At 34.9% G+C, this 24,337-nt stretch overlaps 1 protein-coding gene and 1 non-coding gene across 4 annotated transcripts in view; one reads left to right on the forward strand and one right to left on the reverse strand.

Annotated features, from left to right (window-relative positions):
- The window catches only part of IQCM (IQ motif containing M), a 495,919-nt gene that overhangs the window by 388,752 nt on the left and 82,830 nt on the right, over positions 1-24,337 (forward strand). The window lies entirely within an intron of this gene.
- LOC118152479 (U6 spliceosomal RNA) lies at positions 21,172-21,278 on the reverse strand. Its single transcript, XR_004741240.1, has one exon. It is a non-coding gene; the product is annotated as a U6 spliceosomal RNA (small nuclear RNA).

Raw genomic sequence — 24,337 nt, forward strand, 5'->3', positions numbered from 1 at the left:
TTCCCAAAGTATTAGGATTGACTTATTTTATTGTTGGAGGTATGTTTTACAGGTCTACAGCTGCTGACAAAATACCACTCCAGCAATAATTCATTTAATTATTGTATGTAGCACATAGTAGGTACTCAGTTTGTTCAACAAAAAGAATAGCACTCTGCTATGCAGTGAGTGTCTGGGAGTTGCAAAAGGGACATAATTCTGTTTTTGTGGGGTTTAAAGTTTATTGAGGGAGGTGGTTGTAAATACATGAATAGTCATATGTACTACCAAGTGGTGCTGGGAAGGATATCAGGATATCACAGGGTATCAGGCAATGAAATACTTACTGCAGAGTCTGGGTAGGAGTCGGGTTTCCCCCACAACATGCCTTTGGGATGAGGTAGTTTTGGGTAAATCCTGCATTGGTTGAATGAGCTGCATCCCTAGCTCCTCTGAACCTGATTCAGCCTCCCTCTTCCTTGGAAGGTTGCATAAACTGCTAGTGCAGCAAACTCAACACAGCAGTCTCTCTTGAAAAGCTTACAACGAGGTTACATCTGATAAATCTACCATACATTGTTGGGTTTTTCAGGATATAACCCCACCATATGTTGAGAAGTATACTAAATGTGTATCACTTTCACACCATCATTATATTGAAAAATTGTAAGACGAATCTTATGTTAAACTATCCTAAGTTGGGGATCATCTGTATTATTCAATGATAGGGTATTCACAGAATCGTACAACATCACCATAACCTAATTTTTGAACATTTTCTTAATGGCAAAAATAAATCTTGTACCCATTAGCAGTCACTCCCCATCCCCAACTCAGCTACTATTTACCCCCATCCCTTAGTCTTAGGTAGCCACTAGTAAACTTTCTGCCTCTATGAGTTTGCGTATTCTGGAAGTTTCACATAAATTGAATCATACAATATGAGGTCTTTCATTACTTCTTTGACTTAGTATAATGTTTTTGGAGTTTATTCATGTTGTAGCATGTATCAATACTTTATTCTTTTTTATTACCAAATAATATTCCAGGGTGAGGACAAATCACATTTTTTAAAACTTTTTTTGGTGGCCTCTTCGATTTATTTCATCATTGTTTTATTGTTTTCATTACACAGATCTTTCACTTCTTTGATTAATTCCTAGGTATTTAGTTTTTTATGTGACTATTGTAAATGGGATTGCTTTTTTGAAATTTCTTCTTCAGATTATTCACTGTTGGTATATAGAAATGCTACTACTTTTTATACATTGGCTTTGTATCCTGCAACTTTATTGAATTTGTTTCTCAGTTCTAATAGATTTTTGGTGGCATTTTTAGGCTTTTCCAAATATAAGATCATATCATCTGCAAACAAAGATAATTTGACTTCTTCCTTTCCAATTTGGAAGTCCTTTATTTCTTCCTGTTGTCTGATTGCTCTAGCTAGGACTTCCAGTACAAAATTGATTAATAGTGGTGAAAGCAGGCATCCTTACTGTGTTCCAGATTTTAGAGGAAAGGGCTTCAGATTTTCCCCATTCAGTATGATACTAGCTGTGGGTCTGTCATTTATGGCTTTTATTATGTTGAGGTATGTTCTTATTTTACTCAATATTTTGAGGGTTTTTATGGAGAGATGTTGAATTTTATTATATGTTTTTTCAGCATTAAACTGATCATATGGTTCTTGTTCTTCATTCTGTTGATATGATGTATCACATTGATTTATTTGCATGTATTGAACCATTCTTATATCCCAGAGATAAATCCCACTTCTTCATGATGAAAGATTTGTTTTTTCTTTTTTTGAGATGGAGTTTCGCTGTTGTTACCCAGGCTGGAGTGCAATGGTGCGATCGCTCACCGCAACCTCCGCCCCGTGGGTTCAGACAATTCTCCTGCCTCAGCCTCCTGAGTAGCTGGGATTACAGGCATGCGCCACCATGCCCAGCTAATTTTTTGTATTTTTAGTAGAGACGGGGTTTCTCCATGTTGACCAGGATGGTCTTGATCTATTGACCTCGTGATCCACCCGCCTCGGCCTCGCAAAGTGCTGGGATTACAGGCTTGAGCCACCGCACCCGGCCCATGATGAAAGATTTTTACAATGTACAGTTGAATTCCATTTGCTAAATGAAATTTTTTAGCAAATTTGGCTAATTTGATAAATATTTGTCAATATTTATCAGAGATACTGACCTTCAGTTTTCCTTTTTTGATGTATCTTTGTCTGGTTTTGGTATTAAGGTAATACTGACTTCCTAGAATGAGTTAGGAAGTATTCCTTCCTCCTCTATTTTTTGGAATAGTTTGAGTAGGATTGGTATTAGTTTGTCTTGAAATGTTTGGTAGAAATCAGCAATGAAGCTGTTGGCTCCTGGGCCTTTTTTTTGTTGTTGTTAAACTGCAAGATTTTTTATTGTGACTTCAATATTTTTAATTATCAGTGGTCTGTTCAGATTTTGGGTTTCTTCATGGCTCAATCTTAGTAGGTTGTATGTTTCTAGGAGTTTGTCCGTTTCTAGATTTTCCAATGTTTTGGCTCATATTTACTCATAGTAGCTACTAATGATCCTTTGAGTTTCTGCGATATCAGTTGTAATGTCTCATTTTTTATCACTATTTTATTTATTTGGATCTTCTCTCTTTTGTCTTAGTCTAACCTAAGATTTGTAAGTATTGTTTAAATTTTCAAAAAAAAACACATAACATTTGTTCTTTGATCTGTATTTTCTTCATTTTAGTTTCATTTATTTTGGCTCAAATGTTTATTTATTTTCTCCTATTTTTGGATTATGTTTGCTTTTGCTTTTCTAGTTTTTGTTTGTTTGTTTTTGTTTTATTTTGTTTTTTTTTTTGAGACATAGTCTCATTCTGTTGCCCAGGGTGGTGTGCAGTGGCATTTTCTGAACTCACGGCAACGTTTCCCAGCTTCAAGTGATTCTCCTGCCTCAGCCTCCTGAGTAGCTGGGATTACAGACGTGCACCACCATGCCTGGCTAATTTCTTTTTGTATTTTTAGTAGAGACGAGGTTTCACCATGTTAGCTAGGCAGATCTTGAACTTGTGACCTCGTGATATGCCTGCCTCAGCCTCCCAAAGCTCTGGGATTACAGGCGTGAGCTACCGTGCCCAGCTGCTTTTCTAGTTTTTTTTTTTTTTTTTTTTTTTAAGATGAATCGTGGAATTATTTGAAGTTTTTCTTCTGCCGGGCATGGTGGCTCATGCCTGTAATCCCAGCACTTTGGGAGGCCGAAGCGGGTAGATCACGAGGTCAAGAGATCGAGACCATCCTGGTCAACATGGTGAAACCCCGTCTCTACTAAAAATACAAAAAATTAGCTGGGCACGGTGGCGCCTGCCTGTAATCCCAGCTACTCAGGAGGCTGAGGCAGGAGAATTGCCTGAACCCAGGAGGCAGAGGTTGCGGTGAGCCAAGATCGCGCCATTGCACTCCAGCCTGGGTAACAAGAGCGAAACTCCATCTCAAAAAAAAAAAAAAAGAAGTTTTTCTTCCTTTCTGATGTAGGGACTTATAGCTGTAAACTTACCTCTTAGTACTGCTTTTGCTATATTCCATAGGTTTTGGTATGTTTTGTTTTCATTATCATCTTTTTACATTTAATTTGCATATTAATTTTTAATTCACCTGCTGGTCATTCACAAGCATACTGTTTAATTTAAATGTATTTTATAGTTCCCAAAATTCCTCTTGTTATTGATTTCTAGTTTTATTCCACTGTGGTTAAAAAGATGCTTGAAATTATTTTAATTTTTTGAACGTTTTAAGACTTACATTATGAACTAATATATTGTCTCTTTTTGTGAAGGATCCATGTGCTGAGAAGAGTGCATATTCTGCAGCCATTGGATGAAATGTTCTGTAAATATCTATTAGGTTCATTTGGTCCATTATGCACATGAAGTTCAATGTTTCTGTTGACTTTCTGCTTGAGAGATCTGTCCAATGCTGAAAGTGTGGTGTTGAAGTCTCCAGCTATTATTGTATTGGGGCTTATCTCTCTCTCTCTAGCTCTAATAGCATTTGCATTATATATCTGGGTACTCCAGTGTTGGGTGCATACATATTTAAAATTTTTTTTATTGTACTTTAAGCTCTGGGGTACATGTAAACATCCTGCAGGGTTGTTGCATAGGTACACACATGCCATAGTGATTTGCAGTCTCCGTCCCCCTATCACCTACATCAGGCATTTCTTCCAGTGTTTTCCCTCCCCAGCTTCCCCGCCCCCCACTGTCTCTCCCTTAGGCCCCCAACTTCCAACCTACCCCAGTGTGTGATGTTCCTCTCCCTATGCCCCCATATTCTCATTGTTCAATACCTGCCTATGAGTGAGACTATGTGGTGTTTTGTTTTCTGTTCTTGGGTCAGTTTGCTGAGAGTAATGATTTCTAGATTCATCCTTGTCCTTACAAAGGACACGAACTCATCATTTTTTATGGCTGCATAGTATTCCATAGGGTATATGTGCCACACTTTCTTTGTCCAGTCTATCATTGATGGGCATTTAGGTTGGTTCCAGATCCTTGCTACTCCTCCTGCTGAACTGTCTGCTTTATCATTAAGTTGTGACCTTTTTTGTCTCTTATTGCAGTTTTTGTCTAGAAATCTATTTTGTGTTATATAAGTGTAGCTACTACTACCTTTTTTTTTTTTTTGCAACCTTTGTCTCCTGGGTTCAAGTGACTCTCCTACATCAGCCTCCTGAGTTGCTGGGACTGCAGGTGTGCACCACCATGTCCAGCTAATTTTTGTATTTTTAGTAGAGATGGGTTTTTGGCATGTTGGCCAGGGTAGTTTCAATTTCTTGACCTTTGTGATTCACCTGCCTTGGCTCCCAGAGTTCTGGGATTACAGGCTTGATCTACTGCACCCAGCCCCTTTTATTTGTTTCTATTGGTGTGGAATATCTTTTTCCATTTCTTTATTTTTAATATATGTGTGTCTTCATAGGTGAAGTATGTTTCTTATAGACAACAGATCATTGGGTCTTATTTTTTAATCCATTCAGCCACTGTATGTTTTTTGATGGAAGAGTTTAGTTAAATTACATTCAATGTTGTTATTGATAAATGAGGTCTTATTCCTCACATTTTATTATTTGTTATTTGGTTGTTTTGTATTCCTTCTTTCTTCCCCTATTGTATTCCTTTTAGTGAAGGTGATTTTCTGTGGTAACATGATATAATTTCTTGCTTTGTGTGTGTGTGTGTGTGTGTGTGTGTGTGTGTGTGTGTGTGTATTCATTGTATATTTTTTGGTTTGAGGTTGCCATGAACCTTACAAATACCCTTAGAACTCATTATTTAAAGCTGTTAGCAATTTAACACTTCTTGCATGAACAAAGAGAGGAAACTAGTAAGACTACATCTTAACTTTGTCCTTCTGCTGTTAAACTTTCTTTCTGTTTATATCTTATTATACTGTCTATGTCTTGAAAAGTTGTAGTTTTTGTTTTTGATTGGTTCATTGTTTAGTCTATTTAACAATAGTTTACACATTACAGGTATAAGATTCTATTATAATATTGTTTTTCTTTGTGCTTACTGTACCATTGAGTTTTGTATTTGCAGTTTATTTTTTATTACTCATTAATAATTTTCTTTTCTTTTTGATTGAAGAACTCCCTTTAGTATTTCTTACAGGAAAGGTCTCCTGTTAATGAAATCTCTCAGATTTTGTTTGTTTATGAAGCTCTTTATTTCTCCTTTCATTTTGAAGGACATTTCCCCAGATATGCTCTTAGAGGTTAAAAGTTTTTTTTTTTTTCCTTCAGTACTTTAAGTATGATATGCCACTTCTTGTGACCTATAAGGTTTCCACTGAAAAGTGGTGTGGGATGTATTGGAGCTCTGTTATATGTTATTTGTTTCTTTTCTCTTGCTGGCTTTAAGATCCTTTCTTTATCCTCATCCTGTGGGAGTTTGATTATTAAATGCCTAAAGGTGTTCTATAACCTTCTTGTACTTCAATGTTGATACCTTTTTTAGGTTTGAGAAGTTCTCTGTTATGCTGTTTAATAAACTTTCTAACCCTATCTCTTTCTCTACTTCTACTTAAAGGGGTTTAAGCCAATAAAGGTTTTTCTTTTTGAGGTTATTTTCTATTAATAGGTTCTATAGGCATGCTTTGTTGTTTTTATTTTTTTCTTATTTTTATTTTCTTATTATACTTTAAGTTTTGGGGTACATGTGCAGAAAGTGAGGGTTTGTTACATAGGTATACATGTGCCTTGGTGGTGTGCTAGCTTTTGAATTTGTTTGATCTTGCTCCTCTAGTTCTTTTAATTGTGACAGTAGGATGTCGATTTTAAATCCTTCCTCTCTTCTCATGTGGGCATTTAGCACTATAAATTTCCCTCTAGACACTGCTTTAAATGTGTCCCAGAGATTCTAATATGTTGTGTCTTTGTTCTCACGGGTTTCAAAGAACATCTTTATTTCTGCCTTCATTTTATTGTTTATCCAGTAGTCATTCAGAAGCAGTTTGTTCAGTTTCCATGTAGTTGTGCAGTTTTGAGTGAGTTTCTTAATCCTGAGTTCTAATTTGATTGCACTGTGGTCTGAGAGACAGTTTGTTATGATTTCCATTCTTTTGCATTTGCTGAGGAGTGATTTACTTCTAATTGTGTGGTCAATTTTAGAGTAAGCGTGATGTGATGCTGAGAAGAATGTATATTCTGTGGATTTGGGGTGGAAAGTTCTGTAGATATCTATATAGTCTGCCTGGTCCAGATATGAGTTCAAGTCCTGGATATCCTTGTTAATTTTGTGTCTTGTTGATATGTCTATTATTGACAGTGGAGTGTTAAAGACTCCCACTATTATTGTCTGGGAGTCTATGTCTCTTTGAAGGTCATTAAGAACTTGCCTTATATATCTGAGTGCTCCTGTATTGGATGCATATATATTTAGGATGCTTAGCTTTTCTTGTTGCATTGATCCCTTTACCATTATATAATGCCCTTTTTTGTCTCTTTTGATGTTTGTTGGTTTAATGTCTGTTTTATCAGAGACTAGGATTGCAACTCCTGCTTTTTTCGTTTGCTATTTCCTTAATAAATCTTCCTCCATCCCTTTATTTGAGCCTATGAGTGTCTTTGCATGTGAGATGGGTCTCCTGAATCCAGCACACCGATGGGTCTTGACTGTTTATCCAATTCGCCAGTCTGTGTCTTTTAATTGGGGCATTTAGCCCATTTACATGGGCTAAGGTTAATATTGTTATGTGTAAAATTTATCCTGCCATTTTGATGCTAGCTGGTAGTTTTGCTCATTAGTTGATGCAGTTATTCATTTTGTTGATGATCTTTACAATTTGGTATGTTTTTGCAGTGGCTGGTACTGATTGTTACTTTCCATGTTTAGTGCTTCCTTCAGAAGCTCTTGTAAGGCAAGTCCTGGTGGTGATGAAATCTCTTAGCAGTTGCCTGTCTGTAAAGGATTTTATTTCTCCTTCACTTATGAAGCTTAGTTTGGCTGGATATGAAATTCTGGGTTAAAAATCCTTTTTTTTAAAGGATGTTGAATATTGGCCCACACTTTATTCTGGCTTGTTGATGAGCTTCCCTTTGTGGGTAACCCAACCTTTCTCTCTGGCTGCCCTTAGCATTTTCTCCTTCATTTCAACCCTCATGAATCTGAAGATTATGTGTCTTGGGGTTGCCCTGCTCGAGGAATATCTTTTCGGTATTTGCTGCATTTACTGAATTTGAATGTTGGCATGCTTTGCTAGATTGGGGAAATTCTCCTGGATAATATATTGAACAGTGTTTTCCAACTTGGTTTCATTCTCCCCATTGCATTCAGTGGGAAAACACCTATCAAACATAGATTAGGTCTTTTCACATCACCGCATATTTCTTGGAGGCTTTTTTCATTTCTTTTCATTCTTTTTTCTCTAACCTTGCCTTCTCACTTTATTTCATTGAGTTGATCTTCAATCTCTGATATCCTTTCTTCTACTTGATTGATTCAGCTATTGAAACTTGTATATGCTTCGTAAAGTTCTTGTGCTGTGTTTTTCAGCTCCATCAAGTCATTTATGTTCTTCTCTTAGCTGGTTATTCTAGTTAGCATTTCATCTAACCTTTTTTTCCCAAGATTCTTAATTTCCTTGCATTAGGTTAGAACATGCTCTTTTAGGTAGGAGGAGTTTGTTATTATCCACTTTCTGAGGCCTACTTTTTTCTTTTGTCTCCTCTGTGTATTTTCAAATAGCCTGCCTTCAAGCTCACTAATTCTTTCTTCTGCTTGATATATTCTGCTATTAAATGTCTCTGATGCATTCTTCAGCATGTGAATTGCATTTTTCAGCTGAAGAATTTCTGCTTGATTTTTAAAAATTATTTTAATCCCTTTGTTAAACTTATGTCATAGAATTCTGAATTCCTTCCCTGTGTTACCTTGAATTTCTTTGAGTTTCCTCAGCACAGCTATTTTAAATTGTCTACCTGTGAACTCATACTCAAACTACAAGATGCAGTCCTTCCCATTCTTCTCTCCCCTTCCCAAAGGCAGAGGAGCCTCACCCTATGACCACCACCACTACAGGCTCACAGGAAGTACTGACAGACTACAATCAATATTCCTTTAAGGCCTAAAAGCTCTTCAGTCAGCTTGTGGTGAATGTTGTCTGGCTCGGGACTTACCCTTCAGGGCAGTGGACTCCCCTTGGGCCGAATACAGGTCAAGAGCTATCCAAGAGCCAAGACCTGGAATTGGGGACCCCAAGAGCACACTTGTTGTTATATCCCTCTGTGGTCAAGCTGGTTGGTACCTAAGGTGGAAAATAATGTCTCATTTGCTTTTCCCTCTGCTCTTCTCACGTGGAAGGAGTCTCACCCTGTAGTCACCACAGATGTGAATATGCTGAGTCTCACCTGAAGCCAGCAAATCTCAGAGTCTCACTCAAGGTTCTCAGTGTAATAACTGGGTATCACTGCTGGTTACTCAGCCCAAGGGCTTTTTAGTTAGCAAGTGATGAATCTTGTTCAGAGTGTATCTAGACATGTTGTCTGGGAGCTACAACCTGGAAAGTGGGCCTCGTGAGTCTGACAGGTACCCTATTCTGCTGTGGCTGAGCTGGTATCCAAGAAGCAAGGCAATGTCCTTCCCACTCTTTCCTCTCCTCTCCTCAAGAAGTGGAAGGGGGTCTCTTTGGAGCCATGAGCTGTGCAGCCTGGGGTTAAAAGAGGGTTGATGTCAGCACTACGTTTAACCACCCTGGCTGGTATCTCAGTAGGGGTCCCATTTCCCCTCAATACACTGTCTCTGGGTCCAATACAGCACTAGGACTTGCCTAAAAGTTTTAATCCTCATGGCCTAGACTTTTTTAAAGGTTTACTTGAAGCCCGAGAGCACTTTAACCCATGATGGCGAGCCTGGTACGAATTCAAATTCAGACTGCTTGGATCTGCCATTCCCTTCTAGTTAGGGGTAATTTAAGTGATCCCTCTGTGGGCAGGCATCAGCTGAGTTTTGTATGGTTTTATTTACTTTTATAATAAGGCAGCACTGAGATCAGTGCATCCCTTCAACACACAGAAAACACTAATATATATATTAGGAGAGTGTTTATATAATATAATATATAATATAATATAATATATGTATATATAAAAATATATATATATATATATTTTTTTACTTAATTCCATTTTAGTCCTGGGGCATATTGAATATAACTTGAATCTTTTGAAATTTATTGAGACTTTTTAATGCAAAATTTAATCAGTCATGAAACATATTCTGTGTACATTTGAGGAGAATGTATATTATGTTGTTGTTTGTTGAAATGTTTTGTCAATGTCTATTTAGTTAAGTTATTGGTAGTATTATTCAATTCTATGTTCTTGCTGGTTTTCAATGTACTTGTTCTCTCAATTATTTTAAAGGAAATATTGAAATATCATTGTTTCTAATTCCTATCTTTGTTCCTTTGTATGTAATATATTTTTTGTCTGGATTTATTAAAGATTATTTCTTTATCACAAGTTTTATACAGTTTGATTATAATTTATCTGTAGTTTCATTCATGTTTCTTATGCTAGGAGTTTGTTGAGCTTCTTGGACTTATGAGCTCTTAATTTTTATTTAATTTGGAAAATTGGTCACTATTTCTTCAAATATTCTATTCTGTATCTATCTATTTTACTTCTTTAGGAAACTTGAGTTACACATATATTAGGCTATATAATGTTGGTTCCACAGTTCACTGATACTCTGTTTATTCTTTTAGTTGTTTTCCCTGTTTCATTTGCAGAGATTTCATTGCTATATTTTCAATTTCACTTCCCTTTCTTCTGCAGTGTATAATCTGCCATTAATCCCATCAAGTGTGTTTTTCATCTCAGATTTATATATTTCATTTTTAGAAGTTTAATTTTAGTCATTATTGCACTCATGTTTCTACTTCACATGTTTAAACTTTAACTTCTTGAACATATGGAATATAGTTATAATAACTGATTTAATATCATTGTCTATTACATCTATCATCTGTGTCATTTGAAGATCTGGTTAGATTTATTTTTCTCCTTATTATGAGTTGTATTTTTCTACCTCTTTGCATGCCTGGTAATTTTAATTGATGCCAGATGTTGTGAATTTGACCTTACCAGTATTTGGTATTTGTGTCCCTAAAAATATGCTTGTGCTTTCAATTTCTATGAAAGAAATTTCTTATAAACCTGCCTTAAGTAGTTGACGCTTCTTCCATTTACTATATTATTTTCTCTCATATCACTATGTCTTTTACCTGTGTTACATGAGTAATAATTATTTTGTTTTTGTTCATTTTATTCTTTATTATCTCTTTGTCTCATATTCCAATAGACCATCATCTCCATGAAAGGAAGACCCATTTTGCTATCTTTTTATCCCTATTATCAAACATAAACACACTGTCTATCACATGATTGCTCAATCAATAAATGAATTATTTTAGGTTTTTGCTCTCATGAGTTAACATTTTGTTTTGTTGACAACATTCTTGACAGCATTTAAATTTTTCTCTAATAAATGTAAACTGTAAGCCATCTTCAGGTTTCAAAATTTTAATTTTAATTATCTTGACTTTATTATAAAGGAATTTAAAACAGCGTATTTTGCCCTGAATTTTTAAATGAAATGTTCTAATAAAGGAATGCTTCATGGAAATAAATATATTTGTATAATTTATAAGAATGTATAATGTCTTTCATTTGAATTTTTAACCTAAAATAATTATCTAAGGCTACAGTTAATAAATGAGTAAATATAATTTCCATCAACTGCTTCCAAATGTAATTAATATTAAGATCTTGGTGCTGTGTAAAAAATTCTATGTTTTAGTTTGCTATAATAATTTCTCAAGTTTCCCCACATGACTGTGCCTCTCCAGAAAGAGGATAATAGTATCATTCACATTAATTTCTATTATTAAAAAATTTAAGTATTATTCATATTTAGCCAGTAAGCTCTTTTGAATGGAGCATATTAAAGAAAAGTAACATCATGGATTCAATTATTTCATGGACCAGTTAGCTTACCACAAAGAATCCATTCTGTTTCATTGTTCAACAATAAATTCCTTCTTAAAGACAGCTTTCTTATAAATATATTTCAGAGTTCATAAGAGTCACCAAATGAGAGAATGTGAATAGCTTATTCCAAATTTCTCAGGATGACTAATAAAAAAAAAATTTGAACTATATTTTTGGTATTTTAAATCAGTAACATGACAATTTTGTTCAAAACATTACATGTATAAATACAATAATTCTCACATATTTGTTCTTGGTGATTAATCCTTGGTGATTAATCTGCAAGTTAGATAAAATAATGTCAAGATTTTTGAGGGAAAATGCTACACAATTGAGAAGTAGATGTTATTTTTTAGTTTGTAATACTGATCTAAACCTCATGGGAGTAAATATAGGGAAAAACATTTTTTTTTAATACCAGATCAGTAGCAGATCATATGACAAAATAAATGAATGGGCAGCTGCATTTCTCAGGGAAAAAATGATACCCCTTTTTTACTTTCAACTGTAATCCTACCTAAAACATGTTGATGCTGCTTGAAACATAAACGTCCCTTTAAAAATCAGAATCAACATACTAGATTTCAGGGTAAATCATCAGAGAAACAGCTGTTAGCCTGTCATGAAAGGGATGCATGGAGTAACAATACAGATAAAAATGCTGAACTCATGAAACCTTTGTGTTACTGCCCAATGATGATAACAATTACCCTAAGCACAGGCAACATTTAGCAGAACGATTAAATTGGATCTCTGTAAGTTATCATTTTGACCAGAAAGTGAGGCTGTATATTTGATCTTATCATGTTCTTTTTATTAGGATCATATTTTTAACTACCAGGTGGCTGGTTTATCATATTGATTTTAATCTTAATTTTTAAATTATATACCAGGAGTATCAAGTGTGTACAAACTAAAAAGCATAACTTATATGAGAAATAACTGTGTACATTTTTTATAGCTAAAACTGAGAGATACACAGAAATATTTATATCTATATATGGTTACAACTAGCTTACATGAGCCTGTTCAGGAATCCACATTTACCTTGACAGCCCTGTTGCCCATTTGGCCACAACTTTTTCGAGCCACTTAAGTTTGATTAATTCTAGTCTTTGAACCAAGAAGACAACACTAATATTCAAAAAAGAAGTACTCCTGAAGGCCTCTCCACAGGTTATGTTTTTCACAAAGAAGAGCTGATTGTCAACAAAATGTCTGTTGATCATGCTTTAGGTTAAAGGAAAAGAATGAACATTGTAACTATGATCCAATCACAGTGTATTATATATTATTTTAGACATGATGCTTATAAAGGGTGTTTCCACCTCAAAAGGTAATGGACATTGACAGAAAGGGGATCATTTAATGGACAGTAGTTTTTCATTTTAATGTAGTCAAATTCATCTATCTTCTTCTATTTCTAAAGACTATTTCAATGCATTATCTGAATTATATTATATGAAAATTTCCCATTTCTTCATGACAATAAAATATGCTAGGCTCATGTTTGTTATCAATTTAACTAATATCTTCTGTCAATTTGCCATGTACCACTAAAAACAACCTGCTCATTATTTCCTTCAATTCATTTTATCTTAGTGCCTGCTAATCTGTTTTTTTTTGTTTCCATATAATTTTTTAATGAAATCTTCTTTAAATCCCCATTAATATAGTGATAGTTGTTCTCTAATTTTCATTATCCTTTAAGCTTGTTATCCTATGAAAGAAATTAAATACAGCATAGTGGACTGCATACATATTTCTAAATTATGTGAGCCTATCTTTATTCAAGCAATTAATCTTGTCCTTTTAGAAGAAACCCAAAGGGAAATAACCCAAGTTGTCTTATATTTCCAGGAAACATCATGCACAAAACACAGGAATTTGCTGTTTACCATATCTCAAACATTAGAAATATATCACCCAAATAGTACTTTTCTCCTCAATGCAAATAATTAGATAACCTGATTCATAAATGTTTACTTTGATCTAAAAATCAGCTTGAACTGACAAATTTATATATTACAGAAAAAGTGTACTATTTACAGATTCATTTTTAAAAGTATGGCATGAGAATTAAAAAACATGTATTTCCAAATGTCTTTAATTCATCTGGATAATAGAGAAAGATAATATAAATGTATGTAGCCTTTCTCCTTTAAATTGTTAGCCAAACCTCTAAATTGTCAAAGGCAGCAATATGTCTGGCTAAAATACTACGTGATGAATTGGGAGTTTAGCTTTATTAGGAATTATCATATATTATTTTTGGTGCTTTAAACAACTACTTTTACAAATTAGACACTTAAAGTATTTCCTAAATTATCAATATCTTCTACTGACATCCTGCTAATAAAATAAGAAAATTATCAGAGTCAAACTTTATTTTACCTCTCCTTCCAAACATCTCCCTATTTAAAAAATCTTATAGTTAAATATTTTTAAGGATTCTAACATTTATACCTTTCCTACAAGTCTTACAGTTGTTTGACCTTTTAGACTGATGTATTTAAATGGGTCGAGTGCTTGCCAGTTTCCTTCCTTCCTTCCTTCCTTCCTTCCTTCCTTCCTTCCTTCCTTCCTTCCTTCCTTCCTTCCCTCCCTCCCTCCCTCCCTCCCTCCCTCTCTCCCTTTCTCCCTCCCATTTTACCATTGGCTTCTTGATTCTTTAGTTATTTTAATTCAATTTTATTGGCTCTATTTTAACAAAATGTAGTATTTCATTTGTTGTATTCCAAGAAGAGGTTGTAGGTGCTATATTTTCTGAGAATGTTTTTTGGTGTTTTTATATTTGGCTTCATATAAAACTTTTGATTACACAATTTTCTCAGAGTTTATAGGTATTTTTCTTCATATGTTGAATGTAGTTTTGGAATGTCTAAAGCCAGCTGTTATTGCCTGTTGGAAGTGATTTGGATTCCCAAAGGACATGTTTTATAACTTTAAGTTTATTAAGCTTGTCATGATCTTTATAATGTACAAACTTGACTAGGCTATGATTTTGTTATTCAATCAAACACTAACCTAGATGTTGCTGCAAAAGGTATTTTGTAGATTCGATTGAAGTTCATGATCAATTGACTTTAAGTAAGGGAGATTATCCTAGATAATATGGGCAGACCTGAAACAATCAGTTGAAAGGACTTTAAAACAGAGCTGAGGCTTCCCTGAAGAAATGCTGCCTTTGAATAGTAACTTCAGCCATGCAAAAGAGTTTCAACTTGCTTTTTCTGGTAGCCTGTTCTCTCACTCTCTCTCTCTCTCTCTCTCTCTCTCTCTCTCTCTCTCTCTCTCTCTGTTTGTGTGTGTGTGTATTGAGATATAGTCTAATAGTCCTTCCTCTATATCAATTAAACACTAATACAGATTATTTTAAAATGTAGACTTGAGCAGTGTATAGAGGTTAGAATATTAAGGAGCCTTATAGAAAAAGTCTAGATTTCCTTGAACAGACCGTTAGTAGAATTACATACGTCAAAGACTCTGCTCATAAGGACTCAGAAAGAAGTCAGGAGCATCGTAGGTAAACTTAAATTACCTTAGAGAATATCTAATTATAAACAGACTGTTAGTAGAAATATGGATGTTAAAGCTGCTACAATGAGAGCCCAGGAGGAAATGAGAAGCATGCTGTTGGTTACTGGAAGAGAAGAGATTCTTGTTATATAGTGTCAGTAAGCTTAATTCATAGAATAATATCCTACAGTTACATAGGAAGAGAATTTTCAAGGTATGACCTTGGATATTCAGTTGAGAAAAATTTTAAGCAGAATTGACTGTGCAGCCTGTTTTCTTTTTGTTGCTTACAGTAAAATGCCAGGGAAAATTGCATTTGAAAGAAGTACTGTTGCACAACAAAGAACCAGGGCTAGATGATCTGGGAAATTTTCAACGCATCCAGATTGTGAAAAATGCTAAAATGGAGATTCACTGTCAAGAAAGCATACTCTAGAGGGATAGCTGAGATTACAGCTGGACAACCTTTTGCTGATACCTCAGAAAGATCAAAAAGAGAATTTAATCACACAAAGGCTCTTTGAAAAGAAGAAATGTGTGACTCACAGGTCTCATTAGTTATCTAAGCAGAAGCTAGAAATGAGGATAGTTTTCTTAGTTTGTTTTGTGCTGCTATAACAGAATACCTGAGACTGAGTAATTTATAATGAACAGAAATGTATTTTCTCACAATTATGGAGGCTAGAAAGTCCAAGATCAAGGTGCTAGCAACTAGTGATGACCTTCTCACTGTATCATTACATGGTGGAAAGCAGAAGTGTGAAGGGGCAAAAGGGGGCTGAACTTGGGGCATTAATCACTTCCCAAAAGGTGTCAGCACTGCCACAATGGCAACTAAATTTCAAGCTGAATTCTGGAGAAAGCAAACATTCAAATCGTAGCAATGGGATTATACAGGAAAGATTTGTGGAGAAGTCTCCTGTCTAATGAAGTGGATTCCCATGATACGCATGAGATCTCAGAATTTCCGAGAATTTTAAATCAGTAGAACACTGCCAGCTTTGACCAAAAGGGACAGAAACAGAATTAAGTAAAAGAAGGCTACTGAACTCCCAAAAGTGCACAGGCAGGAAATAGATTGTTAAAATGACTCAGCTGCTAACCCATGCTACTTTTCATAAAAAAAAAAAAAAAAAGAAGGATGACTTAGAGGGCAGAGCTGAAAACCACAGAGGATCATTCTCAGCCTTAGAAATGTTCTTAAGTTTGCCCAGCTGGGTTTTGAAATGGCTTGGGATCGGTAACCCTTTTTCTTTTTCTTTTATCCCATTTTGAATGGGAATTGCTTATTTCTGTCTCATCAAGGTATTTTGTGAGCAGATAACTTATTCTTGAGTATCACAGATCCATAAATGAAGGGGAATTATGTACTCAGGGCTTCACCCATGCCAAATTTAGATGTGTCCACTCTAGACAGTCTCTCTTATTTAGGTGTTATTTTTATTGTTTCTGTTATATATTCTTTAAAGTTATTGGAAGTTGTAGGAATTTTCAGGTTTCAGTAAAGATGCCGTTCTATTTATATTTTTGGTTGATTAAAACATACTTTTGCTTGGTATGGGAAGGAAAAGAGAAAACTTTGACATTTTTGTGTCTTTTTAAACTAGGAAAATAATTACCTATTAATGCATATAAATAAATCAGGGCCAGAATATTGTACGTTTGTTAAGTAAGTAAATTCTTCCATTTATAAACTGGTTTGTGTCTAATCATGTTTTAGAAAAAAAATGTAAAGTAATCTTAATATTAGTACAATCAATAAACAAGCCTCAAATTATAGGCATCTGTAACATTATTAAGAAATATGAATAAGCCTGGATAGTGAAGTCTAAAAAGTTAAAGAGTGGCTCAATTATGAAAGACAGCACTTATTATTTTTAAAAATTGATACGCAAATTTTAAATAACGATTTATTTGAATTCAGTTTGAATAATCAATCAGGAAAAATTCTCATTTGTTTGGAATTCATTTTTTTTAATCTTCTCAGGTTTTTATTAAAACTAATTTGCACATAATGCAAATTATATATGCTTAGAATTGTTTTCTCATTACCAAAATAACATGGTACTACTTTTGCCTCTTGAATATAGAAAGAGACCTAAGCACAAGAAAAGGGTAAAAATATATATATATTTTTGCATGCCAGGGCTAATGTAATTGTTGAGCAAAGTCATAAAGCTAAGCTTGTTATAGTCAACTGCCAATTATTGCAATTTTTGTTAGGGATTTAAATAGTATGGGAAAATAGTACTTAAAATATTTAGCTGTGTAATTAACTGCAATGTTTAGCTCAAAATACATTTAAAATTGATATTAGTAATGAATAGCTTAAAAATTCATTGGATTGCCCTCTGCCCTTTAAGGATGTAGAAAAATGACCAAAATGATGTGATTTGTCTCAAGAAAAACAAAAGGACTAGGTAATTCAAATTTAATTTATCAATTAAGAATAGCTACACTTGCTGAGCGCCAATGGCTCACGCCTGTAATCACAGCACTTTGGGAGTGTGAGGCAGGCGGATCACCTGTCAGGAGTTTGAGGCCAGCCTGACCAACATGGAGAAATCCTGTCTCTTTTAAAACAAAAAAAGAAATACAAAAAAAATTAGCCTGGCATGTTGGCGCATGCCTGTAATCCCAGCTACTCCGGAGACTAAGGCAGGAGAATTGCTTGAACATAAGAGAAGGGGTTTCTGTGAGTAGAGATTGCGCCACTGCACTCTAACCTGGGCAACAAGAGTGAAACTCTGTCTCAAAAAAAAAAAAAAGAAGAATAGCTACACTTAATTGGAAACTCATGCATCTGACCTATGAGGTAAATTTCTTTATTAAAAGAATCTTCCCAATACAGTGAAAAGAAATACCTTGTGGATTATGTATGTTGAGCCCAATAAAAGCTGCCACTGTGCTCTTACATTTTAAGATGTTTTTGTGTTATTGTATTACTCTCAGAAATGTAACTAAGGTGGGAGGAGCATTTACTTTACTCTTTTGTCTTTAGTCAGAGCAAAGTCACATTAATGGATTTAACCTACCCACCTGGAGACTCAGAGATAAAAATATTTATTTTTTTTAAAATAGAGTACTTAAAAATCACTTTAATCATTTTTGAGATAATGTATTACTTCCAGTATACACTTATACACACATACACACTCACACTCTCACACACACATGCTTTTAGAAGAAAGAAAATGACCTTCCTAAGAAATCCTTATAATACTATTGGAATTATTAACTAAAAGTATTTTAGTGTTTTGGGCAGCTATATAATTTATTTCTATATAGTGATGTCATCTGTGTTACTATCAAAAGCCCATAAAGACAGGAAAAGGCAAATATCTTTTTTAGCTTTCTATACTGAATACTTGAAAATATATTTATTAGGCAAACAAGCAAAAACTAAATAAGTAAATACAGAATGAAAAGAATGTTAAAATGTTAGTATATTTCTTTATAAACTCTTTATTCCACTGAATAAGTGAACCTTTTGAACTAACTGTAGTTTTTTTATTGAACAATCAAATAGCTGTGATTTCCTAATTTTCTACTTTAAAATAACATTTTCATTGGATTTATAAAGGTATGTATCAACAGCACAATTTTCATACATTTAACCTTAAATATATAGTGAAGAATATTCTGGCAAAATTTGTAATATGTGCCTGATTTCATGACCTGAAAGAATTTAAAGGAAGTAATATTTGCTATAATTTAACATTTTAAAATAATTTCTATCCTCATTTTATGTTATTATTTACTCTTAGTCAAGGGTTAGAGAACATTTTCACTCTTGTCTTAATTAACTAATGGTGGTATTTAATTGTAACATGAGATTGGTGGTCCTAGCATTTATTTTTACAGATCATATTATTAATTGGCTTATCATTTAACCACATTCTTAGCTCTTTTGCCCCTCGGTGTTGAAGTTTAATGTTTTCCTTTATCAGTGATCTTTAAGACCTTATATTTCAGCTTAAAAGAAACTAAATGGAAGAAAGTTTCATTAATTTAAGAATGGGGCTGCTTTAGATCCACTTTTCCTCAAGAAGTACATAATTTTTTATATTTTATAAATTGGTATTCTCCTTTTTAAATATTACTAACAAACAGAAATAAGCTTAGATAAAAGTGGCATGACAAAAAAGTATGACATTCACTTATTTCAAATCAAAGAAAATGAATGCAACATAAAGTGCTTTGACTGAATACTGACAAGATATTAAAAGTATAGCATTTAGAAATTGGTTATTTACAGTGGGTTATGGATTATCTGTCCACCAGTTCAAACTCACATATGAAAACTCCTCACTAAAACCTCATGGAATTGGCTAGTAGCCCATGAGGGATGCATTAGCAACTTAATAAATAACATTCATTATTCATTAAATATTATTTGTTAAATTGCTAATTCATTGTGGATGCATAATATTCACAATGAAAGAAAACATCCACTACCTTTGCCATTGTTTTTAGCCTGTGATCTTTATATTAGTATGAAAACTATAAAATTTTTTTTTTAGTTTGCAGATAAATTTAATTATCTAATAGTACAAGTACATGATAAAGATAAAGAATTTGGCTATTTCTATCTGTACTTATAAATGCTTGTTAAAAATTCACTTAGAGTAACTAGGCCTATCATTCTGGTTTAATAACTCGAGGTCACTAGTAAAGCTTTGTTAGCCACCCATGTCTCCCTGGTATAAATTAGGACTGCTGTTGACCTTAATAGTTTTTATATTTGCCCATTTTTAAGTATTGTGTCTGTGCTGGCATTTGTGTGAAGGGGCAGGCACATTAGAAATAACCTGAAACTTTAAAATATTCTAGAAATTTAAGTTTCTCATGGTTCAATGTAAATTACTTTTCTAATACCTGAGATGTTCTTGCCCATGCATTTTTTAGTGTAAAAATATCCTTCAGTAATACATATAAAAAGAGGAACAATTGTGACAATAGATGCTCTTTCTTATTAGGCTCACTTAGTAGAATATAAAGCTGTCTGCCATCTTTATGTCAATTTTCTAATGTTTATTTATTAATTTATTTGTTTTTAAAATCACTGTGATTCTTGAAGTACAACCCTGGAGTCACTGCCTTAAATACTCCATTTCAGAATCTGCAGGAGGGAGGCAACAAGCTCTTGGTAATACAGTACATTGTGTAGGAAAGGAAGGGAAGGGCAACTTTGAGTTTTCTGAAAACTCCTCATCCACCCTGCATATTAAGCATAATGGACCTCAGTTATCTGAGAGGCAAGGGAAAACTAGAGGTGGTGTAGAGTTCATACTCTGAGATTTCATATAAGCCATTATTCTTAGCAAACTGAGAGTGCTATCATTAGGGGTTTTGACCTCAGTGCTCTTCAATAGCTGCTACAAAATAATTTTTTTTTCTTTTTTTGACATGGAGTCTTGCTGTTGTTGCCCTGGCTGGAGTACAGTGGTGTGATCTTGGCTCACTGCAACTTCTGCCTCCCAGGTTCCAGCAATTCTCCTGCCTCAGCCTCCTGAAAAATATGGAACTCTTGGCCGGGTGCAGTGGCTCACGCCTATAATCCCAGCACTTTGGGAGGCTGAGGCGGGTGGATCATGAGGTCAAGAGATCGAGACCATCCTGGTCAACAAGGTGAAACCCCGTCTACTAAAAATACAAAAATTAGATGGCATGGTGGCACGCACCTGTAGTCCCAGCCACTCGGGAGGCTGAGGCAGGAGAATTGCTTGAACCCAGGAGGCGGAGGTTGCGGTGAGCCGAGTCGAGATTGTGCCATTGTACTCCAGTCTGGGTAACAAAAGCAAAACTCTGTCTTAAAAAAAAAATATGGCCGGGTGCGGTGGCTCAAGCCTGTAATCCCAGCACTTTGGGAGGCCGAGGCGGGTCGATCACGAGGTCAAGAGATCGAGACCATCCTGGTCAACATGGTGAAACCCTGTCTCAACTAAAAATACAAAAAAAATTAGCTGGGCACAGTGGCGCGTGCCTGTAATCCCAGCTACTCAGGAGGTTGAGACAGGAGAATTGCCTGAACCCAGGAGGCGGAGGTTGCGGTGAGCTGAGATCACACCATTGCACTCTAGCCTGGGTAACAAGAGCGAAACTCCGTCTCAAAAAAAAAAAGTATATATATATGGAACTATTCACAAATTTGCATGTCATCCTTGTGCGGGGGCCATGCTAATCTTCTCTGTATCTTTCCAATTTTAATATATGTGCTGCCGAAGTGAGCACTACAAACTAAATTTTTATGAAAAAGACCAACATCAGTAAACCTCCAGGAAAGAACTGTAAGCTGCTCTCAGAGGGCTAACCAGCAGGCTACACTTTACAGGGACAGCTGCAGAAGGATTTTAAAAGATTGGAAGGGCAATAGCAAAGGGTGAGACCACCAGTTGACTTATAACCATTGAAGTGCTAACAGTATTCTGATATCAGGAACCGCTTATTAAAACAATATGGCATTTTGATTTAAAAGACAGGCTTTGAAGCTAGACAGAATATGGAATAAATTCTGGTTTCACTGCTTACCAACTGCAAGGCCTTGAAAATGCCCTGGAACCTCCCTATGGTTAAGTATCTTGAGCTGTGATGTACGATAATATTGACCTCATAGGATTGTCATCAACTTAAATGTATTCTGATTTTAGAATTAATTTAGCAAATGTGTATAACCTGCTTTGCACACCTGTTGTATACTAAGCTCTCAATAGATACTGACAACTATGTTTTATCCATTTGTTAATTTTAAAAACTTCAGAAATTTGCATATGTGGACTGGTGAAGTAGGGATAAAGAAGAGCTCTTATTCTTTTGAGTTCCAAGAGTAGTGTATTGCTACGTCTAAATCCCATATGGCAATATTGACTTAGTGCATCTAAAAAGAAGTAGTCCATAAACAGTAAAAATTATTAATATCAGAAACAAATTAAATTCCTGCTTTAATCTTGGGATGACATGTATAATGAAATATAAAGAAGAGAGTTTTACCAGTTCTATGCCTTTTAAAATGAAAAAATGTTTATTTGTAGATAACTTCGTAATTATGAAAGAAGGTACAATCATTTGAAAAATCATGATGCCTTGTTTATGTAAGTTCCAAGGCTCCATTGACACTACCAATTGGAAAATGGGGCATTAGCAAGACTCTGAGCTACAAATCTTCAATGTGTGTCTAATGTTACATTTATCATTATGTTATCTTTGCAAATTCAATACTCCATTGACTTCATGTGTTTCTATTAGTCTTCTGTCAGGATAAGCTAGTGGGAGAAAGTGGCAGGATTATATTCACCACTACTTAGATTTTAGTGTAGGCATTCTATTCTACCTGAAATTGAAGCATACAAAAAATAGAGATAGGTAATTATAACACAGTGGTAAGGCTTTGTGTATCTAAACATATCTAAACATAGAAAAGGTACAGTAAAAATACAGTATCCAAAACAAAACATGATACACCTATAAAGGGCACTTAGCATGAATGGAGCTTGCAGGACTGAAATTTGCTCTGGATGAGTCAGTGAGTAAGGGGTGAGTGAATGTGAAGGCCCAGGACATGACTGTACACAACTGTAGACTTTATAAACACTGAACACTTAGGTGACACTAAATTTGTAACAAAAATGTTTTCTTTCTTCAATCAAAAATTAACCTTAGCTTACTCTTTTTTACCTTATAAACTTTTAAATTTATTTGTAACCTTTCGACATTTTGTAGTAACACTTAGCTGAAAACACAAATGCATTATATAACTGTACAAAAATATCTTGTATGTTTGCATCCTTATTCTGTAAGACTTTTCTATTTTAGAATTTGTTTATATTTTTTATTTTTTTAACTTTTTGTTAAAAATAAAGATACAAACACACACATTAGCCTCGGCCTACACAGGATTGTCAATATCACTGTCTTTCTCTTCCACATCTTGTCCCACCGCAAAATCTTCAGGGCCAATAGCAGTATGAAGCTGCCATCTTCTATGATAACAATGCTTTCTTCTGGATTAGCTCCTAAAGGACATGACTGAGGCTGTTTTACAGGTTTTTTTTTTAATAAGTAGAAGAAGTACACTGTAACATAATGTTAAAAGTTATAGTATAGTAAATACAGAAACCAGTAACAGCCATTTATTATTATGTATTATGTACTATAAATAGTTGCATATTCTATGCATTAATATAACTGGCAGTGCAGTAACATTGTTTACACCAGCATCATCCTAAACATGTGAGTAATTCATTGTGCTACAATGCTACCATAGCCAGGATTTCGCTAGGCATTTTAGCTCCATTTTATATCTGGTCCATCATTGACTGAAATGCTGTTATACCTCACACGACTGTATTTCAAAGCCCGTTAAGAATGAGAACCCAGATCTGTCTATATCAGTTAGGGTCCACTTAGCAGATGACTTAAGCAGTAATTTAAGCAGGAAAAGTCTAATATAGTGGTTATTAACTATGACAGAGATTGGAGTAACTGTGATTGTCTACTGAGGGGTAAAAGAACTCTAATAATTGACAAGAGCAGATATGGGGACCCCTTGGTCTGAGGCAGAGCATCTAAAGGAAAGAACAAATTTTTACAAAGGCCACCCATGGAGATTCAGTGAATGGTGGAGTACACTGAGCTTGCATACTAGTAGCATTCATAGAAAAGCCATTCTGCGGGTCTTGGGAAAATTGTCTGTAGGGAGATGTCACATTGTGGAACTCAATGGGAAGCCATTCATAAGAAGGTGCACTGGCAGAACTCTCTAGGAAGCACCCAGTGGTGGGAGAGTAGTGCCCTCTGAGATGCCAGATAAATTGCAGGAGCCTGCTGAGAGACCCACCAGATCCAGAAAGAACACTTTCATCCTCTAGTTCTCTCCATTGCCTTCTTTGTTTTATACTTAAAATCATGCCATATTACAAGGAAGAAGTGTTCCAGTCTCAGAAGCAGGACAGTGAAGGATGGATTTGGATCTATGAGGCAATAGATGGATACCTGGCATACTGCTAGCTATGAAATCATGTCATATGGCCTTACGTTCATTTTTCCAGAAAATATGACATGTAACAAAAAAAAAAAGGAAACTAAGAGGAAAGAAAGAAATATATGTAATGGGGTTATAAGTAGAGATTTACATTAGTGTCTCTTTAAAATGTTTATAGGCAGAATCACTTTAAATCCTCAGGAGACTGTTTTGTTGAATTTTAGGACCCTGACTTACCAATCAAAAACTAGAATTACAAACTGGAGGCCCAATGGGCATACCAGTGATTTTTCACTCTGGAATTTAAATTATT

The sequence above is a fragment of the Callithrix jacchus genome, chromosome 3, assembly GCF_049354715.1.
Source record: "Callithrix jacchus isolate 240 chromosome 3, calJac240_pri, whole genome shotgun sequence".
Classification (NCBI taxonomy): domain Eukaryota; kingdom Metazoa; phylum Chordata; class Mammalia; order Primates; family Cebidae; genus Callithrix; species Callithrix jacchus.